Source organism: Nicotiana attenuata, chromosome 6 (assembly GCF_001879085.1).
Source record: "Nicotiana attenuata strain UT chromosome 6, NIATTr2, whole genome shotgun sequence".
Taxonomy (NCBI): Eukaryota; Viridiplantae; Streptophyta; class Magnoliopsida; order Solanales; family Solanaceae; genus Nicotiana; species Nicotiana attenuata.
The window spans coordinates 93,357,412-93,369,782 of NC_031994.1; positions in this window are offsets into that span (position 1 = coordinate 93,357,412).

Below are 12,371 nucleotides of genomic sequence, written 5' to 3' on the forward strand. Positions count from 1 at the left end.
ACGGGGGTTTGTAGAAGACCTAGAAATTATATCTTGGAATTTAACCACGATTTTGAGTATGTAGTTTAGTGAAAATTATATATTTGAGTTCCTAAGGTCATGGGTAATCTTTATATTCGAAAAATTTCGGATTCCGGGCACGTGGGCCCGAGGGCGTTTTGGTCAACTTTTCGATCGGAGTTAGGAATTGCTATAAATTAGTTTGTAATGAATATTTGAGCATAAATTAATGGATTTGCATAACCGTTGGATAGTTTTGGAGCATGGTGCATCAATTGGAGTCCACGGAAGGGCATGGATCGCCGGTTATGGATCTTCGGAGCGAGGTGAGTCTCCTTTCTAACCTTGTAAGAGGGAACTGTCCCCATAGGTGAAATAATTGACTATGTGCTCCTATTTGTGGGGGCTACGTACGCACGAGGTGACGAGAGTCCGTGCGTAGCTACTATTATGCCATTGTCCGGGTAGTTAGGACCCAAAAGTATGCTATACTTGGATTAATTGTAAGCTCATTGATAGCTTGGATTGCTTAGATCGCATTGAATTAGTAAATGAATTTCAAAAGGATTAAACTTTAATCTCGCAATTGTTAAAAAGATGATGGGCTTTTAATTGGACAAATGCTCCTGGATAAATCCTTAATTAGCTATTTGAGCATGTAATTTTATGTGAACCTGCGTCGCATGATTGATTCGCGAGCATGGTGATTGTTTATTTTATGTTGACCGCGTCGCATGGATAGTTCGCGAGCGGGATAATAGATGCATCTATGGTTCGAGCCGTTCGACCCTCGGCAGTGCACAGTTTACATTTCTGTTGGAGCGGGCCGACCTCGGCATGATTTGCGCATGATATATTGTCGCTTGAGAATTTTTATCTGTGAAATTTCCTTCGTGGCTTGATTTAAATTGAGAAGATAATGAAAAGTAAACCTTGAAAATCCCTTATCATTTGTTGAAGGTGTTTTGCCTGTTTTCCGGCTTTGTGAGTTAGAACTGTTGTATGAAATCCCTGATTTCCTCACATTTTTAGTATATTATTATTAGACCACTAGTAAGTGTCGAAGTTGTCCATCTCGTCTCTACTTCATCGAGATTAGACGGGATACTCATTGAGTACACGTTGTTTACGTACTCATAATACACTTCTGTGCATTTTTGTTGCACAAGTATATTTATCTCTAGCAGCCCACTGGGCACAGCAGCACGATGATTCGGGGACTAGGGGAGTTGCATTATTCAAGGCGGCCCGCAACTAGTAAAGTCCCTTCGAGTAAATTGTGTTTTCTTTCTGTCCACTGTATTCCGCACGGATGTTGTATTGTATTTTATTCCTTATCAGTAGATGCTCATGTACTTGTGACACCGGGTTCCGGGATGGTTTTTAAATATTTTTCTATTGATTGCTAGTATCTAATTCGAATTGAAGCAATTATCTTTTTACTTATGAAGTTTAAAGGAAAAATCTTAGTTTTCAAAATCGTTAAATTGGAGTTTAATTAAGTATTTGGTTGGCTTGCCTGACAGCGGTGTCCGGCGCCATCACGACCCTTAATGGATTTTGGGTCGTGACAACATGGTATCAGAGCACTAGGTTCCTAGGGTCTCACGAGTCATAAGCAAGTCTAGTAGAGTCTCGCGGATCGGTACGGAGACGTCTGTACTTATCCTCGGGAGGCTGCAGGACTGTTAGGAGTACTTTCCTTCTTGATTCCTTATCGTGCGATTTGATCCCTAGAGGCGCATGCCTTTAAATCATTCCTACTCAATCTTACGCGACGCATAGCGCTTGTCATAAATCGAGAATTGAAGAGTCATGATGGTATTACAGCTATGATACAGGATGTTTCTCCTGGTATAGCTGATCGGATTATTATCGTTGCTTTATGGAAGAATGTTTTAATGTTTCAGCTCGGTAACGGTACTTCCGAGAGTCGTGAGGCTAGGCACAGGTTGCCATGATGCTTATGAACGATTATTCCGCAGTATTAATATGATGGTAGGATGTTTGCCTACGTGTCGAGGCAGTGAACGACTTGAAGGGAGGTTTACTCAGTGCATGATCTAGAGATTCGATATTTTATTCCCGAAAAGGGGAAGGCAAACGGGCTGAGGATGTTCAGGTTCAGGTGATAGGGTAACAAGACTCGACATTTGCGAGCGTGGTGGAGTTTTCTTCTATAATGAAGTGTCGATGTCCTTATTGAATGTACTAAATTCGACGGCGTTATGATCTTCTACAATTGCCCTTGGAGCAGGATATTGCGGGTCAGTATCGAAGAAGCGACGGTTAGAGATCGCGGGGTGCGGCGATTCAAGATGGAACCGGTGTTTCTAAGGATGACGGCTCGAGAAAGATGATCTTCAGAAAGGTTTAAAGTTAGTAGCGATTTGTGGAATCAAATGCTATGAGGATAGATTTTGTTAAGGCAACAACCGAGCCGCAAAAGATGAGAAATGCGTGCGGGAAGTGTCAGGCGAAGTTTTAAACTTCTAAAAGGCCAGGTGTATGAAGCAAAGGTCAGGTAACTGATCAAAGAAGTGAGTTTGCCCAAAGTGGGAGAGTGGCGGATGTTGCGTACGGGCTTGGTGGTAGGGTGGTTACGCTCCTTAAGGAAAGTCTGGAGTGATTTGGGGATTACAGTGGCTGGCGATTGAAGCCTACGGATCTAATTTGAAGTAGGGGTCCTTGTGCGGCAGGAGATTTAATTTAACGGAAAGGAGCTGCTTGAAATGAAGGAGGATGCAACATAACCTCGAATTGGAAGGTTGTTGCCGCACATTTAAGTGATGTCCACGAAGGAGGAATGGACTTGTGCAGCTAGAGAGTGAGCTCGGATTCAGGAGGGGTTATTGGTGTCATAGTGATTGCACCTTGTGCAGCAGCGTTGGGAGATATCGGGGATTGATTTCCACAGGTTGGTTATTCCCGGTGAGCAGGTTAGCGGTTGCGTGGTTGGCGAAGCTTCTGCGAAGAATTCTACTGGTTATACAACAAAGGGAATTGTTGTGTGAATGTTGATAATGATTCAGAATATAAAAAAGGGGGGGGGGGGGCTTCTACCGTAAGGTATCGAGAATTTTGGTGATTGATTGCGGTAGGCTATGTCAACAAGAGATGAAGAACTCCGGTGAGTCCCAGATTTGCGAAATTATGGCTTCAAGCTAAGTGGGAGAGTCCCACCGCTTATGATTGGGTTGCATAGTTAGTTACTTGCGAGGTTTCTGGTGATTAGCATATTGATAGGTTATTTCAGCTACGGGAAAGGAACATAAGTGGTAATTCGAGCTAATGAATTGTCGAAATGCATGCTATGGTTGGCCTTATTGGCTCATGTTCAGACTTGGGGTAGGATTCAGAATATATGCCTTGTATAGATGCAGGTTTCAAAGGAAGTAATTCCGCCGGGCGCCTCATCAAGAGGGTATTCATGTGTTATAAGATTTATGGAGTTGATTATATTCGGGACCAAGTCAGAGCGGGTGGCTCTCAGTAACGATCCTAACGGATTCGAAAGAGGTAAAGTATGGTGCCTAATGATTTCGAGCCTAGAAGTACAGTTAAGAATCAAGCTTTGCAGCAGCTTGTGAGTGGAGACTCAGAATGTTCTATGATGTTTTGACTTGCAGTATAGCACTTGAGAGAAAGATGAGGAAGGACTTCGGATTGTAGAAGGATTAGCAGAATGGGCATATCAGTTGAGGGTGCGAATATGCGCACAAGGAAGGTATGAAGTGGTTCGCGGGATTCGGGACAACATGGTCTCGTGAGTCGAGGTCACTCGAGATGGGTGCAGATGGAGTATGTTATGTGTTGGATGGAGTTAGTATTATCGCTAAGGCAATCAAGGATAAATCGGAAGGAGGTGGATTGATTAGCCATAGTTGAATTTGGCATATGGGTGTTAGTGATCAGTTCCTTCAGCGTGATCGAGTATGCGAGTGATTTGGGATGGTGCGTATCAGGCTTGTCAGTCGCCGCAATTGATGTTACTCAGAAGCATTCTTCTGTCATAGCTTGTTATGTGGAAGCAGAATTTCCGGAAGGGCAATGGTGGCATAGGCCACTACTTAGAGATTTGCATATTCTACGATTATGGGAATTCACCTGTGTGATACTATGGATCTCCTTAAGTGAGTTCAGTGAAAAGCCTTTATGTGACGAAGTGTTAGCCTATTAGTGGTTCCGAAGCTATGATGAAAAATGAGTTCTATCGTATACTGGCATGTTAAGTGCAGTGAGTGGTATGGAATTTGCAGTGAAGATCAAGGTAGCAGCTCGGTGTGGGCAAGGATGTCACGAGCTCAGATGAGCAAGAAAGGAGTTTCGATGTTCAAGGTAAGTTGGTATTGTCTTCAGTGTCACCTGAGATTGGTGTTTTGTAAAAAGGGGCTTGTGTCATGGTTGATGATTCTTGATCGCTTTTCTGCGTTAGTACGGTCCGTGGTTTGGAGGTATGACCCAGTTATTTGTTATGGTAGGTTATGGGGGTGTGTCTCACAAGAAAATTGTATAAGTGTGGCAGGTAGTCACTGGATTGATTAAAGACTTAAAACAAGTATGGAGGTTGTGATGATATCGTTAAGTTGAGAATATGTGCCTGGAAGGCACTCAGTTACTGAGTTGCGGACTGTGGATGAGTACTCCGGTTATGATGGTTGTCCTTGTGTGTTATGAGAAGAGGGAAATTAGTATGGACCTTTGAAAGGTTATTGGCTTAGTTCGATATGATCAGAATCGACTTGAGGTCGGTGGATGAATTTAAATGTGAATATGGGCTCTATGTCAGGCCAGTTGTGTTCATTTCAGTAATGTGCTCCTTGTGGAGGAGTAGTCAGGGTGTTATTTCGCTGTCAGATATTTCGTGTAGTGATACGTTGCGCCGTGTGAGTTGTGAGACGGCTTGAGAAATTGCTTATGTGTTGAGGATCCGCGTATCAATGATGTTATATGAGCAGGATGCTTTTGAGATTTCAAATCGTATATCGCACCTCAGTCGTGCTTGAGTTTTGTGGCTTCTGGCGCTATATGTCTCCCCAGGGATGGAATTATGCACTTAGTGTGCTTGTGACCGATATTCGGTATATTATTGAAATGAGCAATCTAGCTCGGTGCGTATCTCCTTATGCGAGTTTTATGGGTGGATCGGGTGGCACGCTGCCATGGTTATATTGTTCGGATCGGGTTGCGCGCCGCAACAGTGTGAAGCTGAGTACAGATCCCCGTATCTGTTTTTATGTGTTTTGTTTCCTATTTTATGAGGAAAGCTTATATTAGCTGTGTGCCCGCGTCGCATGTATGATTCGCGAGCGGGGTGTTTGTTTAATTAAGTCGACCGCGTCGCATGTATGATTTGCGAGCGGTGTAGTTGAATTTCCTTCTTAAGGTTTGCGTTCCTTTATATCGCGTTCGATATGGTAGCATTTTGGCATATTGTAGCATCATATGGGACTTTTGGTCATGTCGGGGTGGCTTATTGCCTGAGCAGTTCGTACTGGGTAAGACGAGAACATTGAATTCGAGATCAGTACAATATGAGTATATGAAGTATATCAAGGAGCTAAGACCATTGTTTGGTTCAGAATGAGGTGATAGTTCTTGCCAGGAGTATAGACCCAATGAATTGTTGTTTCGGCAGTGGTTATGAATTTCTGCACATCTCTTCCATATGGGCGGATTTAACGAGCTTAGGAGTAAGCCCTTGTGTATGTCATGGGGTGCAATGGGACATCAGATTCGGGATATTGTTCGACTAAGTTGATCGAAAAATATTATGTGTGGTCCGTGAGCAAATTGATCAGGTGTGAATTTAGCAAAGTGATGCAAGTCATGTTATTGGGGTACACGCGTGCAGTGATTGATCACGGGTGTTCGTATTGTGGAAACAGGCCTGGCAGAGAATTCCGGATGTTGAATTTAGGCTCTAAGGCCCATCTGCTTGAAAGAAGGGAATATTTCAGAACTGACTAGTTAAATGTGCTCAACGAGTGGTGGTTAGCACGGGAAGTGTGCATGAGAACTTACCGGTGATTTTCAGACTACTTCAGTATAGTTCTCAGCACTTTCGAGGGACGAAACCGTATGTTGAATGGAGAGAATGTAAGACTCCAGACTGGTCGTTTTGAGTCTATGCTGCTCGTCAGCAGTCGGAGGCCATGACAGGCTTTTAATTTCATGTGCATAGACTTTGTTGCGCGTGGTCGGCAATTGAATTCCGTGAAAGTCCAGAGTTTGATTTTGGAAAGAGAATTCTCTAGTTTCTGAAGCTTAAAAGTTGAAAGAATGAACGTAGGATTGGAAGTTTTAAGTAAACGACTTGGGAATCGGGATATCTGAATGGTTGCCAGCTAGGTTGTGTATGATTGATTGCGATCTTGGGCGGTATGCCCGGTGCGGGTTTTGGATATAACCCAGGGGCGTTTGGGCGCCTATGGTTGGAAGTTAGATTTTGTGAAGAAATTTCTTTAAGTTGGCTTGAAGTGCAATTCGGTGTTATCTGATTGTCGTTGGGATTCCGACGTCTGAGAATAGCTCCGGTATGGTGATTCGGAGTTGGTGAGCGCAATCGGAAGGTGAATTCGGAGAGGTCCGTAGGGGTCATTTTGGAAACCTTCGGCTAAAGAAAATAATTGTTAAGGGGGTTTTTTGAGAAATTTGGACCGGAGGTGGACTTTTTGAATCGTGGTCGGAATCGCAATTCCGAAAGTGGAAGTATGTCCGTCATGTTCGATTTCATGATATTTAAGCGTTGTGTTGATGCCGATTTTGAGCCTCGATCAAGTCCGTGCATGTTTTTGGGATTGGTTTGGTATGTTTGGTTGGGGTCCTGGGGCCTCGGGGATTCCAGGTGCTAACAGATCGAATTTGGAGTTTAAGAAGGGCTGGAGCTGCTGCTTGCTGTATTTCTTGCTTTGCGGATTTGGGACAGCAGAAGCGGCCGCAGAAGTCGGCCCCCAGAAGCGAGGAAAGAAGCCGCAGAAGCAGTTCGATGTGAAGCAGCCCAGGGACCGCAGAAGCGGCCCTAGATCCGCAAAAGCGGAACAGCAGAAGCGGGTGGGCCGTCCGCAGAAGCGAAAATCGGGCTGGAGCCCAGCGTCCGCAAGAAGCGGCTCTTTGTCCGCAAAAGCGGGACCGCGGAAGCGGAAATATTTCCGCAGAAGCGAAAAATGCTGGGGCAAAATGATTGTTTTAAAATCGGTCTTGGCCATTTTTCATCATATTTTTCATAGCTTGGGCGATTTTTGGGAGCTTTCAAGAGAGGGTTTTTCATCATCAATGATAAGGTAAGTTATCCCACCTATTATGAGTTAAGTACATCAATTATTTAAGGATTTGAGCTGAAAATTGGTTGAGAATTAGGGGTTCTTGGTAGAAGATAGAAATTATATTCTTGGAATTTAACCACAATTTGAGTATCGGAAATTTAGTAAAATTATATATTTGAGTTCCTAAGGTCATGGGTAATTCTTTATCTTCGAAAAATTTCGGATTCCGGGCACGTGGGCCCGAGGGCGTTGGTAACTTTTCGATCGGAGTTAGGAATTGCTATAAATTAGTTTGTAATGAATATTTGAGCATAAATTAATGGATTTGCATAACCGTTGGCTAGTTTTGGAGCATGGTGCATCAATTGGAGTCCCCGGAAGGGCATGGATCGCCGGTTATGGATCTTCGGAGCGAGGTGAGTCTCCTTTCTAACCTTGTAAGAGGGAACTGCCCCCATAGGTGAAATAATTGACTATGTGCTCTTATTTGTGGGGGCTACGTACGCACGAGGTGACGAGAGTCCGTGCGTAGCTACTATTATGCTATTGTCCGGGTAGTTAGGACCCAAAAGCATGCTATACTTGGATTAATTGTAAGCTCATTGATAGCTTGGATTGCTTAGATCGCATTGAATTGTTAAATGAATTTCAAAAGGATTAAACTTTAATCTCGCAATTGTTAAAAAGATGATGGGCTTTTAATTGGACAAATGCTCCCGGATAAATCCTTAATTGGCTATTTGAGCATGTATTTTTATGTGAACCTGCGTCCCATGATTGATTCGCGAGCAGGGTGATTGTTTATTTTATGTTGACCGCGTCGCATGGATAGTTCGCGAGCGGGGTAATAGATGCATCTATGGTTCGAGCCGTTCGACCCTCGGCAGTGCACAATTTACATTTCTGTTGGAGCGGGCCGTCGACCTCGGCATGATTTGCGCATGATATATTATCGCTTGAGAATTTTTAACTGTGAAATTTCCCTTCGTGGCTTGATTTAAATTGATAAGATAATGAAAAGTAAACCTTGAAAATTCCTTATCATTTGTTGAAGGTGTTTTTCCTGTTTTCCGGCTTTGTGAGTTAGAACTGTTGTATAAAATCCCTGATTTCCTCATATTTTTAGTATATTATTATTAGACCACTAGTAAGTGTCGAAGTTGTCCATCTCGTCTCTACTTCTTCGAGATTAGACGGGATACTCATTGAGTATACGTTGTTTACGTACTCATACTACACTTCTGTGCATTTTTGTTGCACAGGTATATTTATCTCTAGCAGCCCACTAGGCATAGCAGCACGGATGATTCGGGGACTAGGTGAGTTGCATTATTCAAGGCGGCCCGCAGCTAGTAAAGTCCCTTCCAGTAAATTGTATTTTCTTTCTGTCCACTGTATTCCGGACGGATGTTGTATTGTATTTTATTTCCTTATCAGTAGATGCTCATGTACTTGTGACACCAGGTTCCGGGATGGTTTTTAAATATTTTTCTATTGATTGCTAGTATCTAATTTGAATTGAGCAGTTATCTTTTTACTTATGAAATTTAAAGGAAAAATCTTAGTGTTCAAAATCGTTAAATTGGAGTTTAATTAAGTATTTGGTTGGCTTGCCTGACAGCGGTGTCCGGCGCCATCACGACCCTTAATGGATTTTGGGTCGTGACAAGTAGTTTCCAATTACAACCTTTTGTTTAGTAGCATCTTCAGCAGTGTACTTTGTTATCATTGACTCCCAGATTTCTTTTGCCTCCTTGTAGGAAACGTAGACATCGAACAATTCGTTAGAAAGAGTAGAAATTATAGTATGTCTACATACCTTATTAGCATGAACTCATTGATCCATCTGAATGGAAGTTGTTTCAATTGGCTTAGGATCAGTAACTGCAAAAGCAACTCCATGCATATCCAAAATAGAATACACACGTTCCTGCCAGCGCTTAAAATTATGTCCACCAGAAATCTCAATTTTCGAAACATCAGGAAAATGTTTGGCATAGGTAATTGGTGATGGAACAACAACAGAAACAGTTGGTGCAGCATGTGTAGCAGCATCAACAACAACATTAGCAGTGTTATTCTCCATAATAACAACGTGAAAATATCCTTAAGATTGTTGGAAAAATTGGATGATTATGGAGAATAAAAGGTTTAGCTTGAGGCGTATCAAAGATACTGTCCTTAAGGATATTTCGCCCACACCGAGATAAATAATTTTAGGTGTATCCCTCAGGATTCAACAAACTCTTCTAGTATAACTAGGAGCAGAAACAACAAAGATTGTATAAAAGAAAACCCAGCACGAAAGAAAAGGGAAGAAATTTTTTAACTTTTTTCCACACTACCCATAAACACAAACAAATAGCTTTATATATAGTCCAAGAAAACGGACATCTGAAAATGAAAAACCGGTAAAATCCATAAAGGATTTAATGTCAAGAATTCACTGCCAAAACAAATCATTAAGAATTCAATATCAAGAATGCCAAAACGGATCATTAAGAATTCAATACCAACAATGCCAAAACGTAAAGCCATTGAAAGCCATCAATTGCCAAACGTTAAAATGAAATTTTGTAATTGAAAATATTCCATCAGTTACATTTCTATCAAGACCAATTAATATTATATTAAAAATAATGAACCTAGACATAATTGTAAATATTCTTTTTGAGATATTAAAATATGTTTTCTTAACACCACCTCATCAAATGTCAGTGCCACGTAGGATTAGATGTCCACTTTGGACAAACTTAACGGAAAAGGGGCATATTTGAACCAATAGTATAACGACAAGGGTATATATAGGCACAAAGTACAACGAAGAGTACATGCGTTTAAACCTTTTCTAATAGTACTGAGGTATATTTGGCTCTTTTCCGCTTTCTTTATCTATGGAAATGAGAGCACTTAAAAAACATGGGTTTTGTCACGCGGCGCCTTCCTGAGATTCCTTGGAAGGGCGACGTAAGGCTAGGCAACTGATGTCAGTGCAGTTGCTGTCCGCCAACTGAGGTCCCCTCCGTACGCTAGACGAGATTGTCAGTGCCGTACGGGAAAACCAATGTCAAGAGCAATTAAGAGAACTGAAGTGCGAATTCAGAATGAAAGAAAGCTTGATTGCATTAATGAAAGCTATTACAGAAAAGCAACGCGGTGTCGAGGGGGAGAGACACCAGTACAGAGAATTGCTTGCTTGCTAGAAAGTTTTGATTGCTTGATCCCCCCTAATAGTACTTAAAAAAAAAATCCAAAGTTACAAGACTAGACTTGACTAAGCTAGAGAAACATAATGGAAGTACATGAAATAAAACTACTCTATATTTACAATGAAAATGACTTAGTTTTCTATAAGGCAGCAGCAGGTCCGTTGTCAGCAGCAGTGTCTTTGGCATCACGGTCCGCGCGCGCGGCGCTGTTGGCTTCTGCCTGCGGCTTGGCGCTCGCGAGGGATATCGGTGGGGCGACAGAGGCACCTGCGCGCTTGTCACTTGGCGCAGCCAAGACCACGGGGCCGTCGGTGACGCTAGGCATTGGGAGGTTCGCTAGGACGCCACGGGGCGCGCCCAAGGGGTCATGGGGCATGGCTGGAAAGCCGCCCATGACAGTTTATATGCTCTCATTGTCACGCCAGGCCGCTAATTAAATGGTACATTTCATCATCCCCATTTCTTGGTTCAAAGTTATCTCAATTTCTGAAAGCAACATCAGAACAATCCCCACATTTCTTGTGGTCCTATAATTATTGCTAGATAGTCCAAACCCCTTCCCCTGGTCTGCCTATTAGGGCTTGTGAATGAGGGTTGAAAATGGTAGAGAGTATTTGCAAAGGCAGCACGCATATATGGAAAAGACTAAAGAGAGAATTAGTGCCTTGCAAAGAGGATTCTTACAGTTGTGGAAAAGGACTATCACCATTTTCAAGAATACTCCCGGCATGAAGATGAAAAATCAGATGGACAATTTAATATGAAAAAGACAAAGAAAATACTAAGTGCGTTGGGATGGATGAAATCGATTCACTCTTAACCGGTAATCTCATATTTAAATTTTGAGAATGGAGAAAAGAATTCTGATAGTAAATTAATGGGTCATACATGACGTGAATCTGAATTAATCTAGTCTATTTAAACCAAAAAATGGATAAGAATAAAGAAGTTAGACAAAAGAGAGGCTCATTGGCTAGGGTTTCAAGCGAGTTCCCATGAACATCAGCGGCAAGTACAAGCATAAAGCCAATTTCCATTGACTAAAGATGAATAAGATGTGGGTGTGGTTGGTGAGAAGGTGAGGAGGCATGTGGTTGGAGATGCTAAACCTCTCTAAAAGTTATTTGGCTCCAAACATCAAAATCTATCTCTATGACTTTGGAGACAGAGTCAAAATTTGAAATTTATGGGATTGAATTCTAGTCTGTTTAAGTTATCGAGTTCTAAATTAATAATTTAATATTTTCAATAAACTTTTTAAAACAAATTACGTACATGATTTAGATCAAAATTACTAGGTCCGGTCGAACCTGTAACTAGCAAACTGGCTCCACCCTGATCATTTTGTAACCTCACAATGACATATGGACTTAATTAGGCACAAAGTCATGTTGATAGAAAGAGATAGTACGGAGAATGAAGAAAAAGGTAGGGGGAGAGAGAGATGGGGTGAGTGGGGAAAAGATAGGGTTCTCTTTTTAGTGAAAGCGACATGGTCTGAGAACCCTAGGTCAAAAGTTGCATAAGCATCTACAGGCTTCTTCACTCCCTTACTACTAATGTATAGGCTTGAGGTTTAATTCATTCAAATTGTTGTTTAATAATGTGTATCCCCTCAAATGAAATAATTGTCCTTGTCGAGGTTAGACAATGTTGCGTACTAGTTTCAAACGCAGTCTCCCATTATTCTCTTATCCTTTAGAGTCGAGATTCAAAGGCAGAAAGGTAGCACACAAGCTGTTATTAATTTACTTTGATTAGGACTTTGCCAATTATAAAATGATGAAGTTTTTCTTGTTTTCTTTTTATTTATCGATTCTTTTTTGAGTTTAAGTTTTATACACTATTATATATATATATATATATATATATATATATATATATATATATATATATT